The sequence below is a fragment of the Cupressus sempervirens genome, chromosome 4 (assembly GCF_028749045.1).
Source record: "Cupressus sempervirens isolate cs-2001-9-10 chromosome 4, ASM2874904v1, whole genome shotgun sequence".
In the NCBI taxonomy this organism is placed as follows: domain Eukaryota; kingdom Viridiplantae; phylum Streptophyta; class Pinopsida; order Cupressales; family Cupressaceae; genus Cupressus; species Cupressus sempervirens.
The window spans coordinates 169,068,475-169,082,069 of NC_143121.1; the positions used below are offsets into that span (position 1 = coordinate 169,068,475).

Consider the following 13,595-nt stretch of genomic DNA (forward strand, 5'->3'; position numbering starts at 1 on the left):
TTTGCTATGGGTATATAACATAATTACTCTATTATTATCTCACTTAATAAATGATTGATAAAAATGTCTTTATAAAAAAATCTACTAACAAGGAGATACAAAGTTTGATCACAGTAAGGTGCGAATCGGGGTCCGCTACTAATAGTTTCATCTCAGTTGTATTTCCTTGTCCTACATGTTGGTTGACCATTTGTGATGTTTTGTACTGTAGGAGCAACTACAGGTGTTGGGCATAGGAATAATCTTTACATATTATTTTTGGGGGGTGTTTTAATGTTTTGTTATTATTAAATTTTAGGGCATATTTTTAATGTTTTGTTATCACTTTAGTAAAGGATTAAATAAAACCTTTATAGGTCTAGTGGTTTCCAAAAACAATTTTAACTATTTACTTTTGTTTATATATTCTCTCCAAAACCTCTAGGAGAGCATGATTTTTTTTTTCTGGTGGGAAGAAGACTAAGAAAGAAGTTAAATTATATTGTTCATGTTTTGTGGAATGAAATAAGAGATTAAAAAAAAACACTTTTTTCCTAAAATTGCTTTTATTATTATTTTTGTTTAATCTTTGTCAATGGAGTCCCAATGTTTTAAATTTTATATTGTAATGAGATCTTTGTAGCCAGGGCACAGGTTGTTGAACTGCTACCTAGAAAATATTTTGAGACATCATATCTCAAGTGCTTGTGTAATCCTCATGTGAATAGACCAACACATGTTGAAGAATAGGTAGGAGGAATGTACAGTATTTTTCCATGGTCATTTGCAAGAATGGGCTACAAGTTGAAGAAACACATGTTTGGTAAGGCATCATCTCTATGTTCTTGTTGTGAATGAATGGATGCAAACTGTAAGGTGTTGTTCATGTTTGAAGTTTTTGTGATTCATCTCATGATGTTGTTGTAGTTTTCTCCAATTTATTCTTTCCATCTCATTTGAAGCTATTACAAACTTTATTCTTGTTTTCTCCTCATCATATTGGTATCAGAGAAACATAAGATCTTGTTGGTAAGTGTATGTCTATAGAAGAATCAAAGGCTGAAGTTGAGGCTCACACCATGTCTCTGAAAAGTATGACTCCAGATGTCATCAAAAAGATGATGGAGGAACTTCTAGAAGAGAAGTTGGAGTTAAAGAAGGGGTCCAGTGACTAGGATAAGGAGAATGAGATGGACGAAGGTGCCAGTAGAGATGAAGAAGGAGAACAACACCAAGATCCACCAATGGAATTGCCTATGGATCAAAAGGCATCCATTGATGCTTTAAAGTCAATAAGAGGAGATGTTACTGATAGGCTACCTACATATGGAGGTATCCTCAATAGTGAGGAAGTGATTAAATGGATTGAAGCAATCACCAATCACTTTGAATTGAATTAAGTTCCAAAGAATGGTAGGGTAATGATTGCAAAAGGAAAACTGAGAGGATCTGCTCTCTCGTGGTGGAATTATATTCAAGAAGAAAGGATACAAAACAATAAAAGTCTGATTTCTTCATGGGAAGTGATGAAGGCAAAAATCAAGGCACAATTTCTACCTGTAGATCATGAGGTGTAGTTGTTCAAAAACTTGCAAAGCCTGAAGCAGTGAGAGATGGACATGAATGCCTATTTAGAAGAGTTCCATAGATTAACTCTCAAGGAAAAGAAACAAGAGGAGGAACTAGAAAGAGTGTCTAGGTATTTAAATGGTCTAAGAATGAACATATAGGAGGAGATCAGCCTCTTGGAACCATATACATTGGGGAAGTGTTTTCAACTTGCTCTTAAAGTTGAAGAGAAGCTGAAGAGGAATGGTGATCAATAACAAGGAGGGAGAAGTGGAAGGAATGACCAAGGTAGGGGAAACTTCAACAATAGAGGACAAGGTCAGAGGTCCCAAGGCAATTCTATGCCCAAGGAGCAAGTGGATGACTCAAGTAGCATAGGAGGCTATGGTGGAAGGGGATCTAATGGAGGAAGGTTAGATGGATCAGGCAGAGGATCCAAGTTCTTAGGAATGAAGTGTTACAATTGTGGTTAGATGGGACACCCAAAATATAAGTGTTTGCAAAGGGTATCTACTTCTCAAAATGGTGAAGGAAGAGTCACTTATGTCTAGGAATATAATGTAAGTATGAACTCACCAAAATTTTAGTTGATGATAGAGGCTCAGGGAGAAACTCTCATGATAAGGAGGACATTCCTTAAGGAACCAGTGAAAGAAGACACCACTCAAAGGAGGGCTCTTTTTTTATTTCAATGCAAGGTGAAAGGAAAGTTGTGCAAGGTGATAATTGATTTAGGTTCCATGAATAATATCATCTCACTTGAGGCTATAAACAAATTGAAGTTGGAGAGACTTCCACATTCTTGTCCATACAAGGTTAGTTGGTTGAACAAAGGGAAGCAGGAAGTTGTGAATGAGCAAGCTTGGGTAGAGTTCAGTATAGGGGGACATAAGGATAAAATATTGTCTGATATCTTGCCCATGGATGCTTTTCACCTCTTGTTGGGAAGACCTTGGCAATTTGACAGGAAGGCAGGCCATGATGGTGAGAAGAATTCTTATAGCTTCCAAAAGGATGGAGTAACATACAAATTGAATTCTGAAGGAGAAGAGAAAGGGGTTGGTCAAGTTGGACCAAGGGTGTTGATGGTGGGTGAGAAAGAGTCCATTAATAATCTTGAAGAAGAAGATGGAATAGACTTTGCATTGGTGCTGAAGCCTAAGGCAGATAGGAAGAAGGAACGTAGAACAACAGGCCTAAAAGAAGTTGAAGATATTTTGAACTAGTACAAGGACATCAATGCTGAGGTAATGCCTAAGTCTCTACCACCAATAAGAGGCATAAGTCACTAGATTGATCTTATTCCTAGAGAAATGCTACCCAACAAGGCAGCATATAAGATGACACTATGGCAGAATGAAGAGATTGCTAGGCAAATACAAGAGTTTCTTGATAAGGGGTTGGTAAGGAAAATTATTAGCCCATGTGCCATACCCTCGATTATTTCTCCAAAGAAGGATGGTAAGTGGCATTTTTGTACCAATTATAGGTCCATTAATAGGATAACTATAAGATATAGATTTCTTATTCCTAGAATAGAAGATTTGTTAGATTGTTTGGGGGGAGCTTCATATTTTTCTAAAATAGATCTCAAAAGTGGGTATCATCAAATAAGGATATGAGAGGAGGATGAATGGAAGATGGCCTTTAAAACTAATGAAGGGTTGTATGAATGGCTAGTTATGCCATTTGGTTTATCTAATGCTCCTAGTACATTTATGCGACTAATGAATGAAGTTTTGTAGGACTTCATTGGGAAGTTTGTTGTTGTCTACCTTGATGACATTTTGGTGTATACCAGGAACAAGGAAGAGCATTTGCAGAATTTGAATATGGTTTTGCAAAGGCTACAGGAACAAAAGTTGAAGCTAAACTTGGAGAAGTATGATTTTTTGAAACAAGAGTTGGTGTATCTTGGATTTGTGATATCCAAGGGAGATCTAAAAAATGGACCCATCTAAAGTAGAGGCCATTATTAATTAGCCAACACCAAGGACTGTTGGAGATGTTCAAAGTTTCCATGGCTTGGCCACATTCTATAGGAAGTTCATAAGGAACTTCAGCAACATTTGTGCACCAATTTTAGACACCATCAAAGGAGGAGGTAAAATGAAGTTTGAATGGAATAGTGCAGCATATAAGAGTTTTGAGGAACTCAAGAAAAAGGTAGCAAAATATCCTATTCTTGTTTTACCAAATTTTAATAAACTTTTAAAATATAATGTGATGCTAGTGGCTTTGCAATAGGGGTTGTTCTTAGCCAAGAAGGCAGACCCATTGCATTTTTCAATGAGAAGCTGAATGAAGCAAAGAAGAAATATTCTTCTTATGATCTAGAATTGTATGCCATGGTCCAGGCATTGAAAAAATGGATGTAGTATTTGCTGCCTAAGGAGTTTATTGTGTATACTGACAACCATGCTCTTAGTTTCTTGAATGTATAGGAAAAAATCAACCATAGGCACATAAAATGGCTTGAGAGTTTGCAGGTCTATACCTTCATAATCAAACATAAGAAAGGATAAGCCAATAATATGGTTGATACACTTAGTAGGATAGTGCTAACAGTGCAAGAAGTAGAACTCCAAATCATGGGTGTAGATGCATTAAAGGGAATGTATGTGGACGATAGAGATTTCAACGAAGCATATGAGGTTTGCACTAAGTTAGAAGATTGTTTTCATTCTGATTTTTTTGAATTCATTGTGCAAGATGGACTGTTGTTTAAGGGTAGCCAACTATCTATTCCCAAATGTTCTATGTATGACAATGTCATTAAAGAGAAACATTGTGGAGGTCTCAGTGGTCATTTTGGACTCAACAAGACATTGGAATTGGTACAAAGATTCTATTATTGGACCAAGAAGCAAACATACATTAGGAAGTTTGTGGAAAGTTGTCTTGTATGTGAAAGGGAAAAGGGTGTGTCAACAAATGCTAGACTTTATCAGCCTTTACCCATACCAAACAGACCTTGGGAGTGTTTGAATATGGATTTTGTGATCCGATTAACAAGGACAAAGATAGCTTATGAAAGCATATTTGTGGTTGTTGATAGATTCAGTAAAATGGCTCACTTTATTCCATGTAAAACCACTAATGATGCTAGTTATATTACAGGACTATTCTTTAAAGAAATAGTTTGTATTCATGGTTTGTCATTGAACATTGTTGGTTAGGGACAACAAGTTTGCAGGTCAATTTTGGAGGACCCTATGGAAGAAGTTGAGCACGAATTTGTCTTTTAGTTTAGCCTATCATCCTCAAATAGATGGACAAACTGAGGTGGTTAATAGATCCTTAGGAAACCTTTTGAGATGTTTGACACGGGAACATGGAGGTAGTTGGGATGCCATCATATCTCAGGTGGAGTTTGAATACAATGACTCGATGAATCATAGCACAGGCATGAGTCTTTTTGAAGTTATTTATGGGAGACATCCAAGGGGAGTTTTTGAACTTAGGTTTGTGGATGGCTTGGAGAAAAGGACTAGACATGAAAACGAGTTTTCTCAGCCAATGGTGGAAGTGCATGAGCACGTGAGGAAAAATTTGCAACAAAATAGCTTGAAGGTGAAGGATAAGAAAAACTTGAAGAGAAGGAATGTCTAGTTCCATGTTGGGAATTTAATTATGGTACACTTGAAAAAATATTGGTTACCTCAGAGGAGCCATACGAATTTGATGATGAAGAAGATTGGACCATGTGAAATTCTAGAAAAGTACAGAGAAAATGCTTACAAGTGTCATTGCCTCTAGATGTAGCTATTTCACCTATATTTAATGTCTCAGATCTCATATTGTATAAAGGGTCTAATGATGATATTGGTACCATTGAACCCACACATGAATCAATAACTAGATTTGAGAATTGCCTTCTATAGAGAAGCCACAGATGGAGTGCATCAGCAATAGCGGAGAGGCCATGAGGACAAGACACAAAGTGCACATAGAGGACTTGGTCAAATGGAAGGGCCTTCCAAATTATGAAGCCACTTAGTTACCAGAAACAAAGATCTTGAGGCAAGGTGGGGATCTACAACAGTTGGTCTCCAAGAGGACTTGAGACAAAATTTACCCCTAGGAGTAGCTACAAGTATTGGGTACAAGAATAATGTTTACGTATTGTTTTTGGGGGGTGTTTTAATGTTTTGTTATTATTAAATTTTAGGTCATATTTTTTAATGTATTGTTATCACTTCAGTAAATGATTAAATAAAACCTTTACAGGTCTAGTGGTTCCCAAAAATAGTTTATAATTGTTTACCTTTGTTTATATATTCTCTCCAAAACCTTTGGGAGAGCATGATTTTTTTTTTCTGGTGGGAAGAAGATAGAGAAAGAAGTTGAATGATATATTTCATGTTTTGTGGAATGAAATAAGAAATTTTAAAAAAAAACATTGTTTTCCTACAATTGCTTTTATTATTATTTTTGTTTAATCTTTATTAGTAGAGTCCCAATGTTTTAAATTTTATACTGTAATGAGATCTTTGCAGCTAGGGCATAGGTTGTTGAACTACTACCTAGAAAATATTTTGAGACATCATGTCTCCTACTTGTGTAATCTTCATGTAAACAAACTAGCACATGTTGAAGAATAGGTAGGAGGAATGTACAATATTTTCTCCATGGTCATTTGCAAGAACAGGTTGTGAGTTGAATAAACACATGTTTGGTAAGGAAGCATCTTTATGTGCTTTCTGTGAATGAATGGATGCAAACTATAAGGTGTTGTTCATGTTTGAAGTTTTTTTCATTCATCTTATGAGGTTGTTGTAGTTTTCTCCAATTTCTTCTTTCCATCTCATTTGAAGCTATTATAGCCTTTATTCTTGTTTTCTCCTCATCATTATTTTAATGAATTTTTTAGCCATGCTATAGACTCTATCTCCATCACTGTCAATTCAAGCTAGGAGTAATGTGCTACCAACCATTGATTTCTTTGTGTGGCTTGTATAAACAATCAATCCTTATTATGCAGTGAAATGGGATGCTTATTATGTCTCTTCATTTAATCTAATCCCAAATTTATTACTGATGCTATTTTGAATAATTTCAACCTCTATGTTTCATTACTTAAGTCAAGATTAATATCCTCTTCCATCATTCCTCCAAAATAACTATTCTGCTACTCAAGAAAATTGTTGAGTTCTCCACACAATATATTAAATGTCTCTGGCACACTTTTATATTCAATGTATAACAAGCTCGATGTACCATCATGTAGAAGCATTTCATCTTTCCATCAATTTTCCATCTATTATTTATGAGTTACTCATGCAAATTTAATTCTAAATTATTTCTTTTTTCTTAAGACTTGATTCACACTACGTACATCGCTGAGAAATGGAATACATTCCTAGTTGAGTTTAATTAAAGGAACGAGGCAACCTTTCTAAATATACATACGTTTTAGCATCAACATAACTCATTTCAACATTTCATTTTCTCAAGTACACTAAGATACCACCCCTGGTGAATATTGAATCCACTAAATTTCAAATGTAGTTTTCATTCGTAAGTCCAGTCTCTTGTGAATTACTTGAATTTGTATTCTTCCCACCATCATGCCTTCAACTAAGCCCTGATCTCCTCATTTTGTTATGCAATTCTTAAGCAGTATTTTTTTTCATCTATGCTTGTCATTTGTTTCTTTTGATTCAGTCCATTTTGTTGGTTCCTCTTTTATGTAGTTGCAATTGTAGTTCTCTATATTTAAGATATATTTTTCATAGGATGATAGTACTAATTGTAATGTTTCCTATCAGAACATTACTAAATTTAACTTCAATATGGGTATGTGTAGGATCATGATCAACCAAACTGTGCTCTTAGGTGGCAATAAAAAATCAAGAAATTAGGGTTATGTCAACTTGATGTGCAATTTTCTACTTGTTATTAACTTTATATCAAAAAGTTAAGAGAAAAGAATCTCTAGAAAATAGATTCTAATTTCTAAACTACTAGGACTTATCTCAAAAAAATAAAAATTGATTGTTCAAAATTTTGAATTTTAATGCAATATTACAAAAAATTTAGAACAAAAATAAGAAGTAGACGTATGTCTAACGACCTTAATCAAAATCAAATGATAATATTTTTAATAATATTCTAAATATAAGTAGTAGACTCATGCCTAGATGTGACACATTTTTTGGTATTTTAATTGTAAATAAATAATTACTAATTAATTTTTGACTTTAGTATTTTTTAAATAAAAAATCTCTTGTGTCTAACCACCTTAACTAATTTGAAACTTTGCAAAATTCAATTTTTCATTTTATTCCTTATAGTAGAAGAAACATAGAATGTGATGCATCTTTTGGATTTAAAAAATGTTGTACCATTTGAAAGTTATAGTTGTTTTTCAAGTAGTGTGCCAGTCAGCACTTTATATATAACTCCATTAGAAAATAAGTAATAATTACTTACTAAACTCATAATTTGACAAGCCTTACATTTATATAAAGATAAGAATATTCTTAAGAAACCCTTTTCATGTCATCAAATTTTGGTGAAAAAAAAGTCATAAGCTACATGTTTGAAGTAAAAATCACATAAAAATAGGCCAAAACCACATTTTTAGGATGCTTTTAAAGTTGACCATATAGGTTTGGTATCAAAATATATAGTATACTTTATAAAGATATTAATTATTTTCATTTAGTACAAGGGTGGGTGGGAAAAAAGTTGGAATAGATTTTGAAATGGTTTGAGATATTTTAGCACTACAAATTTTTTAGATGGCCACTTTTTGGCACACCATGATTCTGCACATACCCATATATATTTTTGAATTTTATAAATCATTTTCATATATCTCTTATCGAGTTAATACTTCTTTTATATATAATATAAAGAGAAAAGACACATCTTATCATTTAATTAATATATTATATTATTATTATTATTAATATTAGGTTATTAGTTATTACTATAATTAAGTTGATAGGTTTATTTATAATGGCATACAATGGCCTGAAATTTGTCACTATAAGGAAGCAAAGTTGCATGGAATTGCTTCCTACACTAATCTTTGAGAGGACGATAATGAAAATTCAAGTAACTAGTGCAGAGATCTCAAGAAATGCATAATAACTTAATCAAAATAACAATTAACTCATAACACAATGATTACAATGGGGAAACCCTTCCAAGAGAAAAACCCCATCCTCCAAAACCTGCACAATGTATCATCAAATCAAAAAGATTACAATACACTTGCAATGCAAGTTCTTAGAGGAGCGCATCACCACAACTCAAACTCGGACTTGGACTCAGAGAGACTCCTTCTAGCACCAATCTTTCAAACTAAACTTAATAATTCAAACACCTCCCCAAACCCTCCTTTTATAGTGATTTGCCACTTAGAAACCATTTGTGGTTTTACAAAACCATAGGCAAAACAACCATGCCACATGTTACCCACTTGTAATTTGTAACTCCAAAAATATAATTTTTGTCCATAATTTTTTCTCTAGTTTAGACCCCCATAAAGTCATATAATGAGTTGTTTACACTCTAAAAATATCCCTTCTACATTTTTCTAGAGACTAGACACATTTTTAACAACTCATACACCTTTTTCCAACTCATAAACATGTGGAAAACCATCAAGAACAAATTCTAGAATTTTCTAAAAAAAATCTAGAGTTTTTTAGCTAAAATTTTCTAGAGATTTCTAAAAAAAGAGGTTGCAAGGTTGAGACACCATTCTCAACATTCTCCCACTTGTCAAACACCTTACAAGAGTCAATAGATCCAAAGTGTCATAGACTTAATTGCTAGAGACTGAGAGGCCCATAGACTCCAAATACCATATGAACTTCTCTGTGCTCATAGGTTTAGTTAATGCATCAACAACATTCACCAAAGTCTCTACCTTCACCAGCTTCACCTTGTCATCCTTGACTATATCTATCAAAAAATGATATTGTACATGAATGTTTTTGGTCCTAGCATGAAATGTCGAGTTCTTTACTAGGTAGATTACACTCTGACTATCACTATAAATTGTCACTATACCATGTTTGAATTATATATCTGTGCATAGTCTCTTTAGCCAGATAGCTTCCTTGTAGGCATGAGTAGTTGCCATATACTCTGCCTCTATAGTGGACAAAGTGACCATATTTTGTCACTTGCTTATCCAATAGATTGCATCACGGAATAATGTAAACACATATGCACTAGTAGATCTTCTTCTATCAACATCACCAGCTTAGTCTGAATCCACATAGCCTCAAATATCTAGGGAATGCTCATTTCTTGTCCCATGAAAACATATAGAGTACTTTGAGGTACCCCACAAGTATCTAAAAACTCCTTAAGTTACTGCATCCCAATGTGTTCTTTTTGGATTAGGCATATAACGGGAAAGTACTCCCACTGCTTGGGCAATGTTCAGTCTTGTACAGACCATATCATACATTAAACTTCCAACAGCACTCTGATTTGGCACTTGGCTCATCTCTTCCATCTCCAATGGGGATGTAGGACCCCGTGAGCTAGAAATCTTTGTTCTGATAGTAACAAGAACACTCAATGGTCTAGAATCCTGCATATTGAATCTTCTTAGAATATTACCAACATAATTACTCTTGCCTAGCCAAAGCTTTCGGTTGTGTCTATCTCTTATAACCTCCATTGAAAGAATGTACCTTGTTGCACCAAGATCTTTCATTTCAAACTTTGTTGAGAGCTGAGATTTTAATTATGCAATCAAACCTTTACATTTACCAACAAACAACATGTCATCAACATATAAGGTAACAACCAAGAAATAATCACCATCAGACTTGTAGTATATATAGTGACTAGATTTGAATCGCACAAAACCCAAACTCAATACATATGTATCAAACTTATAATCAAACTTCTAGTACCACATCCTAGTACTTTGTTTTATACTATACAAGGATTTCTTCAATTTACAGACCAAATGACTTTTACCTTTCACCACAAATTGCTCTAGTTGTGTTATATAAATTTCTTCCTCCAAATCTCAATGAACGAAAGTTGTCTTCACATCCATCTGCTCAACTTCTAGATCATAGCTACTACAATAGAAAGTAAAAATCAAATGGATGCCATTTTTGCTACAGGAGAAAAAAATTCACCATAATTAATTCCTTCAACCTAGGAGTATCCTTTGCAAACCAAATGTACTTTATACTTCTGAATGGTTCCATTTGAACCCATCTTTCTTTTGAACACCCATTTACAACCAATAGGCTTCCATCCTTTAGACATTGGTACAAGGTCCCATGGGTCATTCCTCTTAATATTTTCCATCTCTTCTTCAATGGCTATCTTCTAGGACTCTAAATCATTGCTACCAAGAGCCTCTTCTATAGATTTTGGTTCATCGATATTAGAATTCAAAGAAAATATACACCTCCAATCATCAGGAGAATATCCATACCTTTCTGATACTTTTTTCAATCTGCTAGACCTTCAAACAAGATCTGGTTTAGGTTCAGGTTCATGATCAGGTTCTCCCTCTTCCTCTGATGACTTAGAACTTATAGAGCTCTCTTCAACAACTTGTCTTTCTAAGGGCCTCGATTCAAATTTCTTAGGTGTAGTAGGAAGTTGAATCACATCTTTCTTTCCTTTTATCTATTATGGCTGCACTATAATATAAGAAGGCTCAGTTTCTCTAAAAGTAACACTTCTGGAATAAAATACCTTTTCTGCAATGGGTCCCAAAGCTTGTATACTTTCACACAATAGCTATATCCGATGAAGATACATTTGACAGCTTTTTTGTCCAATTTTTTCCACTTCTCCTTTGACACATGAGCATATGCTTCACAACCAAAAACTCTTAGATGTTTAAGTGAAGGCTTGTGGCCCAACCATGCTTGCATTCGTGTCTTATCAACAAGAGCTGATGTAGGAGACTTGTATGTTTATCAAGTAGCAAGCAATAGCTATAGCTTTGGCTGAAATTTTTTTTTCTAATCCAACTCCACTTAGCATACTCCTAGCCTTCTCCATCAAGGTCTTATTCATTCTTTCTGCAACTCTATTCTATTGTGGAGAATACAGAGTTGTCTTCTCTCTTTTAATACCACAATCTTTACAAAATGCATCAAAATCATTGGAGCAATATTCACCGCCATTATTAGTTCTCAAATGCTTTATCTTCTTTCTAGTATGCAACTCAACCATTGCTTTAAACTGTTTGAAATGACTAAATCTTCAGATTTACTTCTAAGAAAATAAACCCATGTTCTTCTATTGAAATCATCAATGAAAGAAACATAATAAACTGATTTACCAATAGAAGGAACATCAACTTGACCAAATACATAAGGAATAATGAGAACTTGAGTAAAACTGAACACAATTTTGTTAACCATAGATACAATGCAAAAATCAAAATCAAGATTGCACTCTTTCAACCCATCAACAAGGTTTTATTATTTAAGGTTTGTAGACCTTTCTCACATATGTGGCTGAGTCTTCAGTGCCATAACATAGTCTTCTCTATAGGTAACTTTGATTTAGTAGATAGAGCACCCTTGGGTACCCAGAAATCATAACCATCTACTGAAAAAGAAATCCTCTCCTTCTCCAACAAAGAAGTCCTCTTCACAATCTTATCAGAAGTACTATTGCACTCAACTGTGCATACATCAAGCTGGTACAACATACCCATTTTTCTTCCTCTTGCTATTAACATAGCACCTCTCAACATTTTCACACCTACTTCAAAAAATTGTACATGCACACCCATATCTATTAGTTTACTAATGGATAAAAAATTCCCTACTAGTCTTGAGAAATGTAAGACACCACCAAATTTCTAATTCTACCATTAGAAAATTTCACATGAATACTTCCATGACCAACAATATCAAAAATTGAGTTATCACCCAAATGTTGGAATTTCAAGTAGGAAAGGTAAACTTCTAAGGGGAGAGGGGGGGTGAATCAAGAGTTTAAACTTCAGCGCATAAAACTTTCATCATTCATACATCTCATGCATTTAATATGTAAATTGAAATAGCACATGCATCGATCATGTAAACATGTAATCAAACACACGCATAACACCATATATGATTACCCAAAAACCTTTCAAGTGAGAAGGTAAAAATGGGGTGGGAATGACACCAACAAATATTTACTCCTGCAACATTAAAGTGTAACCAATTAAGGTTACAATGGTTTGACCATTAACCATAGTTTTCCTTATGAAAGGTTTGCCCTATTAAAGGCTTACAAAGACTATTAAGTCCCACCTTGTTAGAGGATTTCAACACCCTATTAGAAGTGTGTCTGGTTAGAGGACTTTAGATTATTCACTTGGAATGCCACCCTATTAAAGGATTTAATAAAGCTTGTTAGGACTACTCTATTAAGAGATATTAACTAAAATCACCTGTTAGAATGCCTCAGCTTAGATCCTGTGATTGGCACTTGTTTTCTTGATAATAGATCACCTCTGCACAATCTATGATTTGATCCTTCACGATATGATATATCAATTTTATATCCTTCTCTATGCTCTATTCTTCACAAACTAATTCTACAATATACTCTTGCTACTAAGTCACCTTGAATGCTCTGCAAACTATCTTGTTCACTCCTTCAATTCGATCATTCACCCCTTGTTACACTATTATAATTTTAGGGCTTCATCCTCCTTAAGAAGACTCTAGTGGCTTAGGGTTAGGTATGAATCTATGACTGAGATTCATCCATGTTGTCGCTTAAACCTTCCTATTTTAGAATTAGCTGCATGCAATTACATAGGGAATTCAAATATAGATTCATCCTTATCTCCAAAAGATCAAAATATTTCCTTAAGTTGGCTTGAAAATGGTTTACATTATAGTTGTTTGTGCAATTAAAAACAAATATTTCTAAACTATGTCACTTGGCACATGTAGTCACTGATGCTTGGCATGCATTGTATTTCTACTTTTGACTTGGCACCTGAACTACTCCACATCAAAACTCAACACTTGAATCACTCAACATGGTCTATTTTCTCAGCTCATGAGTGACTCGGTACATGAGTGACTCGGCAC

At 34.4% G+C, this 13,595-nt stretch overlaps 1 pseudogene; it reads left to right on the forward strand.

Moving 5' to 3' along the window:
- The first annotated feature begins 1,169 nt into the window (after positions 1 to 1,169).
- LOC149560519 (beta-glucosidase 12-like) overlaps positions 1,170 to 13,595 on the forward strand; it is a 54,140-nt pseudogene continuing 41,714 nt past the window's right edge.